The sequence below is a fragment of the Phyllobates terribilis genome, unplaced genomic scaffold (genome assembly GCF_046119375.1).
Source record: "Phyllobates terribilis strain yellow unplaced genomic scaffold, ASM4611937v1 Scaffold_3__8_contigs__length_932513732, whole genome shotgun sequence".
In the NCBI taxonomy this organism is placed as follows: Eukaryota; Metazoa; Chordata; class Amphibia; order Anura; family Dendrobatidae; genus Phyllobates; species Phyllobates terribilis.
In genome coordinates, this window is record NW_027362763.1 from 885,053,113 (window position 1) to 885,064,284 (window position 11,172).

Genomic DNA, 11,172 nt, shown 5'->3' on the forward strand with positions numbered 1-11,172 from the left:
ATTAGCAGAAAAATCTGTGTTCCTTAATCAGTGAAGCTTTTGCACATTTAGTGCAGCAGTGTTTACACTGTGCAGTGATGAGGCAGTGAGCCATGGGAAGTCCAACTTAAACGGCTTTATTTAGCAAAAACTCACAAAATAAAGGTAAATGGTATCCTCCGGATCACAGCTGGGATCCACACAGTTCGTAACACAGTCCTTCTCCAACCTGTTACCGAGGGCGACGGCACTGCCGTGTCACGCTGGGGTGCGCCAGGAGTTTTGCTTTTCCCTTGGCTCTGTGTTCAGCTTCACACAGACCTGTGTTGCAGAGCCACCTGCTCTGCAGCTTGTAGACAAAACACTGACACACCAAGACCTTGGCTGCAGGTATTAAATGAGAACTGTGGACATGAGCCACATACAAGACCCGGGCTGGAGGGAGTGGACCTCCCGCAGCCACCTGTAGTCCACTCCAAGAATAAAAGCCCATGCCAGGTTTTCTTAAATCCAGTTTAGCCAACTAGCTTGACCAACTTTAAACTTTACTTTTAATCTGCACTGCAATCATAGCTGTGTCTGTGATTGCAATGCACTCCAGCTGGTACAATATGCCTCTATGCACATCCTAGGAGACACATACCGTCCCACGCATATGATCCCTCTCACTGCCTCACATATCCCCCCTTTTGTTCTAACCTGTGGGGTTGAACATGTAGCATCGGCGTCTCTGCCCCCTGACAGGCAGCCCTCAGGTCCCGCTACTAGCCTGACTACCAGTCCAGTCCGCCAGCCTGACTACCAGTCCAGTCCGCCAGCCAGACTACCAGACAAGTCCGCCAGCCTGACTACCAGTCCAGTCCGCCAGCCTGACTACCAGTCCAGTCCGCCAGCCTGACTACCATTCCAGTCCGCTAGCCTGACTACCAGACAAGTCCGCCAGCCTGACTACCAGTCCAGTCCACCAGCCTGACTACCAGTCCAGTCCACCAGCCTGACTACCAGTCCAGTCTGCCAGCCTGTCTACCTGTGTCTGCCTGCCAAGTGCACTCTCCAGCCCAACGGTCTGCCTACGGTCCTAACCCGCCAGTCTGTCTATGGGCCAGGCTTGCCTGCCTACCCGGAGAATGTACCAGTTTTCTGCCGTGCCTACCGGCCAGCCTACCTGGAGGCTTCTGCCAGCTACCCGTGGTGTCTGCTAGTCTATCTTCCCGGATCACCCGTCAGCCTGCCTGCCGTGCTCATCTGTTATACCGGTCAGTCCCTGCCTTCTGACCCGTGGGAGTCACCTGCTCTCATACAAGGACTGGTCCAGAGTAGCACCTGGTCCCTCTGCTCGGTCCTTCCCTGGTTCACGGAGTCGATTGAGCCGCCGTGCGATCTTGGTCAGTCCGAGTTGATACCTAGTTACGCCCCTCTGGTCCCTCCTTGAACCGCAGCACAGAGGTTCCACCACCCCGATCCGTAACAGTTTGCACGGGCCATGGAACCCGGTGGCCCCCAGGCTCCTTCGCTTGCTGACCTGTACCAGGAGGTTTCTCGTCAGAGATCCCAACAGGAAACCATCCTGACCTACCTGCGGTCTGTCAACTCTCGCCTGGACACACCAGTGTCCGCCTCGAGCCGAGCGACACCAGCTTCGGAGGCGCCTCTGCCTACCAGTGCCACGGCATCCAGCTTAGGACCCCGGCTCTCTGCGCCTCCTTGTTTTGGGGGTGACCCCGTCTTATGTCGGGGTTTTCTGAACCAGTGCACCCTGCACTTTGAACTACTGGCACATCAGTTTCCCTCCGACCGGGCCAAGGTGGCGTTCATCATGTCTCACCTCACTGGGGAAGCATTGGCATGGCTAAACCCTCTATGGGAGAGGGGATCCCCTGGTGTCCGATCTTCCGGCTTTCCTCACTGCCTTCCAGAAGGTTTTTTATGAGCCCGGACGAAGGACTTCTACTGCCCCCTCATTGCTCCGACTCCGCCAAGGGAGTCTCACCGTGGGCCAGTATGCCATACAGTTCCGTACCCTCACTTCTGAGCTTGCCTGGAACAACGAGGCCCTGGTGTCCACCTTCTGGGAGGGTCTTTCCAGACAGATCAAGGACGAGCTAGTCGGCCGGGACATTCCTACCACCCTGGATGACCTGGTGTCACTAGCTACCCGGATTGACATCCGTTTCCTGGAACGAGCTAAGGAGACTACCCAGGAGAGAAGATTTCCTCGTCTTGCTCTTGTTTTTCAGAAACCTGCCTCCCAATCTGCAACTCCCCGGGCACGCTCGCCCGAACCCATGCAGATCGACCAGACCAAGATGGTTAAGTCTCACCAAGAAACACGCCGTGCCCAGGGGAGCTGTTTCTACTGTGGTAGTAAGGAGCATCTGATCTGTTCCTGCCCGGTGAAGCTGGGAAACTCCAGTGTCTAGGACCACTCGGAGAGTTCGTCCTAGGCAAGAGTAAATCCTTGACTCTATCCGTTTCTATTTCCTTTGGAGAGAACCGCTTCTTCGAAACCACCCACCTGGAACCTGAATTCCGGAGCCGCTGGGAATCTCATTTCTCAGTCCCTTGCAGAGAAGTATCAGATTCCCACCAAACCTCTGGCTGAACCACTGGCAGTCGCTTCCATGGATGGAAGACTCCTTCCGGTGACCATCTTGCTCGTCACAGAGCCTATAACCCTTCAGGTGGGAATGCAGCACTCGGAGAGGATCTCCTTCCATGTGCTATCCGGACTATCTCACTCCCTTTTGCTAGGTCTACCCTGGCTACAGAGACATGAACCCGTTCTGATTTGGCGATCTGGTGAGGTGCTCCTTTGGGGGCAGGATTGCCATGAGACCTGCCTGGTTCCGGTTCGCCCGGTTCGACCTCCGTCTACTCCGGCTAATTTACCTGGTCTACCGGCATCTTACTGGTCCTATGCAGATGTCTTCGACAAGAAGGAGGCAGAGACACTGCCACCTCATAGGCCATATGATTGCCATATCGACCTGGTACCCGGTGCCACTCCACCCCGTGGGCGTATCTACCCCTTGTCTCTGGCCGAAACACGGGCCATGTCGGAGTACATCGAAGAAAATCTGGCTAGGGGATTCATCGAGGAATCTACCTCCCCGGCTGGAGCTGGATTCTTCTTCGCAAAAAAGAAAGACGGCTCACTACGCCCCTGTATCGATTATAGGGGACTTAACCAGATTACTATAAAAAATAAATACCCCCTGCCACTCATCTCAGAGCTGTTCGACCGCCTTAAAGGCGCGAAGATCTTCTCCAAGCTCGATCTTCGTGGGGCGTATAGCTTGGTCTGGATCCGCCAAGGAGACGAGTGGAAGACGGCATTCAATACCAGGGACGGCCACTATGAATACTGTGTGATGCCCTTCGGCCTCTGTAATGCTCCAGCCGTCTTCCAAGAACTAGTTAACGACATCTTCCGTGACCTCGTATATTCATGCGTGGTGGTGTACCTGGACGACATCTTGGTCTTCTCTCAGGATCTACCCACACACCGGAGGGATGTTCGTCAGGTCCTGCTTAGGCTCAGGCAGAATCACCTATACGCAAAATTTGAGAAATGCCTCTTCGAGCAGACCTCTCTTCCATTCCTGGGATATATTATCTCTAAGACTGGTCTACGGATGGACCCCTAGAAGGTCTCTGCCATCTTAAAGTGTCCCCGACCGGAGGGGTTGAAGGCGATTCAGCGATTCCTGGGCTTCGCTAACTATTACCGCCTCTTCATCCTGCATTTCTCTTCCCGGACTGCACCCATCTCTGCGCTCACCCGTAAGGGTGCTAATCCTAAGGAATGGATGTCCGAAGCGGAGGAGGCCTTCCTCTCCTTAAAACAAGCCTTCCCTTCTGCCCCGGTGCTGCACCGTCCGGATTGCAACAAACAGTTCTTTCTGGAGGTTGATGCTTCCTCTTCCGGAGCTGGAGCGGTGCTCACCCAGAAATCTCCGTCCGGGAGAATGATAACCTGCGGCTTCTTCTCCAAGCTCTTCTCCTCATCCGAGCGCAACTATTCCATAGGAGACCGTGAACTGCTAGTCATCAAATTGGCGCTGGAGGAGTGGCGTTACCTGCTAGAGGGGGCTCTGCACCCGGTGGTCATCTATACTGACCACAAAAACCCTACATATCTACAAAATGCCCAAAGACTCAATCCGCGTCAGGCCCGGTGGTCTTTGTTCTTCGCCCGTTTCAACTTTACCCTACATTACCGCCCTGCGGACAATAACGTTAAAGCCGACCCTTTGTCCCGATCCTTCCTGTCTTCCGATCAAGAGGAGGAGCCTATGCATGTCATCGATCCCTCCAAGGTGATGAATGGGGCTCCCCTGGACCTGTCTCGTCTCCCACCCGGTAAGACGTTTGTAGCGGTTCCGGATCGTAAGAAGGTTCTTCACTGGGGTCATTCATCCAAACTAGCCGGCCATGCTGGCCAGCGGAGGACCTTCCTGCTCATTACCCAGCACTACTGGTGGACTTCCATGCGCAAGGATGTTGTAGACTTCATCTCGGCCTGTTCATCCTGTGCCCGCAACAAGGTTCCCAGACATCTTCCAGCCGGCCGTCTCCTGCCTCTTCCCGTACCTGCTGCCCCATGGCAACACATTGCTATGGACTTTATTACTGATCTCCCTATTTCTGCCAGTTGTACTGTCATTTGGGTGGTCGCTGACCGCTTTTCTAAAATGGCCCACTTTATCCCTCTGCCTGGTCTCCCGTCTGCATCTGTGCTTGCTAAGGACTCCATCCATTACATCTTTCGTCTCCACGGCCTACCCCTCCACATTGTGTCTGATCGAGGGGTCCAGTTCACTTCGCGTTTCTGGAGAGCTACGTGTAAGCTGCTGGACGTCTCTCTGGATTTCTCCTCTGCTTATCATCCTCAGTCCAATGGCCAAGTGGAACGTATCAACCAGGTCATTACCAGCTTCCTCCGGAACTTCGTCAACGCTCACCACACTGATTGGGTAGAACTCCTACCATGGGCCGAGTTCTCCTATAATAACCATGAGAGCGAATCTTCTTCCAAGTCCCCGTTCTTTGTGGTCTACGGTCAACACTCCCGGATTCCGTACTTCTTCAATCCTCCGAATGGATGAAGAGACATGCTGATAAGAGACGTCTGGATCTGCCTCAATTCCGTCCGGGAGACAAGGTTTGGCTCTCTTTCAAACATGTTCGTCTCAAAATACCCTCCTATAAGTTGGGTCCACGGTTCATCGGTCCATTTGAAGTCCTCAAGCAAATCAATCCAGTGGCCTACAAGTTAAAACTCCCGGCCACCTTACGGATTCCCAACTCCTTCCACGTATCTCTCCTCAAACCAGTTGTTCTTAATTCTTTTTCCGACGATCCAGGTACCTCCCCAGCTCCGGTCTCCGCTGAGGACGTCTATGAGGTAGAGAACATTCTGGCCACCAAGAGGGTAAGAGGAAAAACCTTTTTTCTGGTGGATTGGAAGGGGTCTGGCCCAGAGAAGAGAACTTGGGAACCCAGGTAGAACATCCACGCCCCGCTTCTTCTTAAAAATTTCTTTTCGGACCTAAAGAAGAGGGGGCGTAAAGGGGGGGGGGTACTGTATCATTGGCGTCTCTGCCCACTGACAGGCAGAGACGCCGTCCCCCTTACCGCCGCGCTCTGGGCCCGGTGTCCTCCAACCCTCCTACTGCTGCCGGCGCGTGCAGCTTCCCGAGCACTGTGCTTGGGGCACGCATGCTCCCTCCCTCTTAAAGGGGCCGCGCGCGCCGTCCTAAGGAGTCCCCGGCCAATGGCCGGAGGACCTCTCATATAAAAAGGTTGTAGCTCTGTGTTCTAAACTCTGCTTCAGCCCTCAGGTCCCGCTGCTAGCCTGACTACTAGTCCAGTCCGCCAGCCTGACTACCAGTCCAGTCCGCGAGCCTGACTACCAGTCCAGTCCGCCAGCCTGACTACCAGTCCAGTCCGCCAGCCTGACTACCAGTCCAGTCCGCCAGCCTGGCTACCAGTTCAGTCCGCCAGCCTGTCTACCTGTGTCCACCTGCCAAGTACACTCTCCAGCCCGACGGTCTGCCTACGGTCCTAACCCGCCAGTCTGTCTATGGGCCAGGCTTGCCTGCCTACCCGGAGAACGTACCAGTCACCTGCCGTGCCTACCAGCCAGCCTACCTGGAGGCTCCTGCCAGCTACCCGTGGTGTCTGCTAGTCCGTCTTCCCGGATCACCCGTCAGCCTGCTTGCCGTGCTCATCTGCTGTACCGGTCAATCCCTGCCTTTTGACCCATGGGAGTCACCTGCTCTCATACAAGGACTGGTCCAGAGTAGCACCTGGTCCCTCTGCTCGGCCCTTCCCTGGTTCCCGGAGTTGATTGAGCCGCCGTGCGACCTTCGTCAGTCAGAGTTGATACCTAGTTACACCCCTCTGGTCCCTCCTTGCACCGCAGCACAGAGGTTCCACTACCCGGATCCGTAACAGAACACTTGTCACCATACAGGGTGCCCGAGACAGGGCATCCGCATTTCCCCGCGATTTCCCAGCCCGATGTTCCACCAAGAAACTACAATTTTGTAGGGACAGGAACCATCTGGTAACCCGAGCATTTCTCTCCTTTGCGTTTCTCATCCAGACGAGGGGTAAATGGTCCGGAACTAAGCAAAACTGTCGCCCGAGCAAATAATAGCGTAGGGACTCCAAGGCCCACTTAATTGCCAAGCACCTTCTCCACTACGCTATAATTTCTCTCTGCCAGGATAAGTTTCCTACTCAAGTAGGTGACCGGATGTTCTTCTCTGTTCACCTCTTGTGACAGTACCGCTCCTTGGCCTACCTCAGAGGCGTCCGTTTTTCTTGAAGTTGGGGCTGATGAGGACCGGCTGTCCACACAGCGCCGACTTCATGGATTGAAACGCTTCCTCCGCCTGAGGATTCCACCCTACCATAACCGACTTTTTACCCTTTAACAGTTCGGTCAGGGGAGCCGTTTTCCCAGCAAAGTTAGGTATAAATCATGAGTAGTACCCGACAATGCCGAGGAACGCTCTCACTTGTTCAGTAGTCACCGGCTTGGGCCAGTTTTGAATGGCCTCATCTTGTTTATTTGGGGTTTTATAACCCCACGGCCAATCACGTATCCCAAGTACCGGGCTTCCTCGAGACCTATCGCACATTTTTTTGGGTTCGCTGTCAGGCCTGCTTCTCTGAGTGAATCAACTACTGCTTGTACCTGGGACAAGTGGGTCCGCCAATCAGTACTAAAGATGATAATATTGTCCAAATATGCGGACGCGTACTTCTGATGGGGCTCCAACACTATGTCCATCAGCCTCGGAAAGGTAGCCGGGGCTCCATGTAACCCAAAAGGCAAGACGACAGAGTGATAGAGGCCCCCTGGGTGTTATAAAGGCGGTCTTTTCCTTCACCGATTCTGTCAGAAGCACCTGCTAGTGACCCTTGGTGAGATCGAGCGTGGTGAAGTACTGGGCCTGCCCCAGTCTCTCAATCAGCTTGTCCACCCGGTGCATTGGATAAAGGTCAAATTTTGACACCTCATTCAATTTTCAGAAGTCTTTACAAAATCGTAACGATCTGTCCGGCTTTGGAATCAGCACGATGGGGCTAGCCCACTCACTCAGATTCCTCGATGACTCCTAGTTTGAGCGTTTGTTTTACCTCAGCCGCGATGGCTTGCCTCTGGGCTTCGGGTACACGGTACGGTTTCATTCGCACCCTCACCCCAGGTCCGGAGACAATGTCATGTTGGATGACAGAAGTACGGCCTGGCAGTTCGGAGAATACATCCCCATTCTGCTGCACTAATTTCCGAGCCTCGTGCTGCTGATGTTTAGTGAGAGCGTCACTTAATTTTATCTCTCCTCCGACCTCCTCCCGGGCCGGTGTCGGAGGGTCCACAGATGATACGACCGGAGTCATCTCCATAATCATACATTCCCGGTCTTTCCAGGCTTTAAGTAAATTGACGTGGTATAACTGGTCAGGTTTCCTCTTCCCGGATTTTGTCAACCCTATATAGTAAATCTTGGTTGACCGCCATGCGCGGAAAAAGTGTTTCTGCACCCGATTGCTGAGCCACCCCATTTACCTCTATTACCCTTTCCCTGGCTCAGGTCAGGGTAGGATCCTGTAGCTGTCCCAAACACTCCCTGGGACACTTACAGCGCTGGGATCGATGGGGTCTCCTCGACCTCTCCTGCCAATACCTCTAGTGGGAACTTATCAGGGTTACACTCTGTCCCTAGGTTGGCGACCCCTACGGCAGGTATCCCTGACTCGGGATCTTTGGGTTCTGCGCCCGGACACATATTTATTCTTGGAGGGTTAATTTTACTCTCCCACAAGGACCAAAACAGTGGCAAATCTCTTCCCAGCACAGTCCCATAAGGAAGAGACTTTACCACTCCCACCACATGTCTTACCTCTCCACACGGAGTGGAAAAGGTAACCTCCGTCGTCGGATACTCGCGGAGTTCACCATGTATGCACACGACCCAGACCTTACCCCCAGTGGGTTCCAATCCAGAAATCAATGATCCATGGACGAGGGTCATTAGTCTTCCCGAGTCCAAGAGAGCCTCAGCTCGATGTCCATTGACGCGCACCTGGCACAGATGGGGGTCGCCTATTGGACCTACGGGGTCCGCGGAGTAGACTGGTCCGATCATACATAAACGACCTGCGGCTGTACCTGCAGTCCATGGGTTCAACAGTCAGGGGGCCGTTGGCAGCCATATGTCCTGGCCCTTGGTATCGCCAGCACCTAATAGAGGTGGCATTGCCAGTCCTTGAGACAGATTTAGGGGAAATTGGTCTCCTGCCACCCTCACTCCAGGGTACGCCCTCAGTAGGGGCTCGGTGCTGACTGTCACCAGCAGAGGGACATGACCCTTTTGCAGACTCCTGGGTTTGCAGGTGTCGGCGTGCCACTCTCAGTGGGACAGAGTCCCGTACAAAGTCCTAAGTGGCTGTATACCGCTCGATCAGGCTAACCACCTGGTCCAGGTTACCCAGGTGCCCTTGCCCCACCCAAAGCTGTATAGCAGCTGGCAGAGTCTGCACCAGCTGGTCCACCACCACCCTCTCTACCATTTGAGCTGGGCTCAAGGTTTCAGGCTGGAGCCATCTTTTAACTAGCTGCAGCAAGTCATATGCCTGAGACCTGGCAGGTCGGGCCTCCACAAAGGTCCATGAAAACACTTGTTGGGCATGCACATTTGTATTAACTCCCAGTCCAGCAAGGATTTCACCTTTAAGCTTCCTATAGTCCTGGGCGTCCTCCCGACTGAGGTCAAAGTAGGCTTGCTGCGCATCTCCCATCAGGAACGGAGCCACCACTTCAGCCCACTGGTCGGCTGGCAGGTTCTCCCGCTACACGGTGCGCTCGTAAATGGTGAGGAAGGCTTCCACGTCATCCTCTGTACTCAGCTTCCTCAATGCGGCATGGACCTTGTCCTTGGCCTCACGACGTTCCATGGTCGGTGATGGTGGCGTCTCTCGCAGAGCTGCAAATTGCTGCAGAATTAGTACATTAGTTTTCTGCAGCTGCTGGTACAGGAGCTGCTGCTCTTGCTGTTGCCATTGGAGATGCTGGTGCAGCTCCTGCTGTTGCAGTTGGAGATGCTGGTGCTGCTCTTGCTGTTGCCGCTGTAACTGCAGCTGCTGCTGCTGAGTGAGTACTAAATGCTTCAGTAGCTCCTCCATGTTGTCGTCAGGCCTGAGCTGTAGCATTGCCAGCTTAATCACAGACATGCAACTTTTGGGGTATGCCTCAGTTCACACTGCCCGCATTCTCCACCATACTGTAATGCGGCAGTGTTCACACTGTGCAGTGATGAGGCAGTGACCCAAGGGAAGTTCAACTTAAACTGCTTTATTTAGCAAAAACTCACAAAGTAAAGGTAAATGGTATCCTCCGGATCGCAGCCGGGATCCACACAGTTCATAACACAGTCCTTCTCTAACCCGTTACCGAGGGCGACAGCACTGCCGTGTCGCGCTGGGGTGCGCCAGGAGTTTTGCTTTTCCCTTGGCTCTGTGTTCAGTTTCACACAGACCTGTGTTGCAGAGCCACCTGCTCTGCAGCTTGTAGACAAATCACTGACACACCAAGACCTTGGCTGCAGGTATTAAATGAGAACTGTGGACATGAGCCACATACAAGACCCGGGCTGGAGGGAGTGAACCGTCCACTGCCACCTGTAGTCCACTCCAAGAATAAAAGCCCATGCCGGGATTTCTTAAATCCAGTTTAGCCAACTAGCTTGACCAAGTTCAAACTTTACTTTTAATCTGCACTGCAATCATAGCTGTGTCTGTGATTGCAATGCACTCCAGCGGGTACAATATGCCTCTATGCACATCCTAGGAGAAACATACCGTCCCTTGCATATGATCCCTCTCACTGCCTCACACATAGTAGACGGTTGCTGACTGCATGTATGACCAGATGACAATTATGCCCTACCTGCAGAGTCGTCCAAATTGAATAAAATAAAAAAGCGGTCTATAGGGCGCTAAAAGAATTGACACTAGAGGTGAAAAATTTTTTAGCGCTAAAAAATAAATTTAATGAGCCCTTTCCACAACGCGTTTCGATCGTAAACTATCTTCCTCAGGTGGTACAGGGGTATGAGCACAAACATAAAATATATATAGACAAAGATTCACAGTGATTGGTTGATACTAATTAGTTAACCTGGGTCCAAACAAAGGAAACCCTTTATGTGCTGGTGCGAAGTGTCCACATTGGTTTCACATAAGCCACCTTCACATGAATACAAAGTATCAAAAACACATTGGATAAGGTATAGAATATGGCAATACATGTTGATAAACAGTTATACAAAAATACATCTGTAGTGCCTACATCAATTTCATAGAACTCACCTACACATAAATACAAAATAAATTTTTTTTGTATTTATGTGTAGGTGATTTCTATGAAATTGATGTAGGCATTACAGATGTATTTTTGTATAACTGTTTATCAACATGTATTGCCATATTCTATACCTTATCCAATGTGTTTTTGATACTTAGTATTCATGTGAAGGTGGCTTATGTGAAACCAATGTGGACACTTCGCACCAGCACATGAAGGGTTTCCTTTGTTTGGACCCTGGTTAACTAATTGATGTAGACGTCCCCCTTACCGCCGTCGTCCTGCTCCAGCGTCTTCTGGCCTCCCTGCAGCTG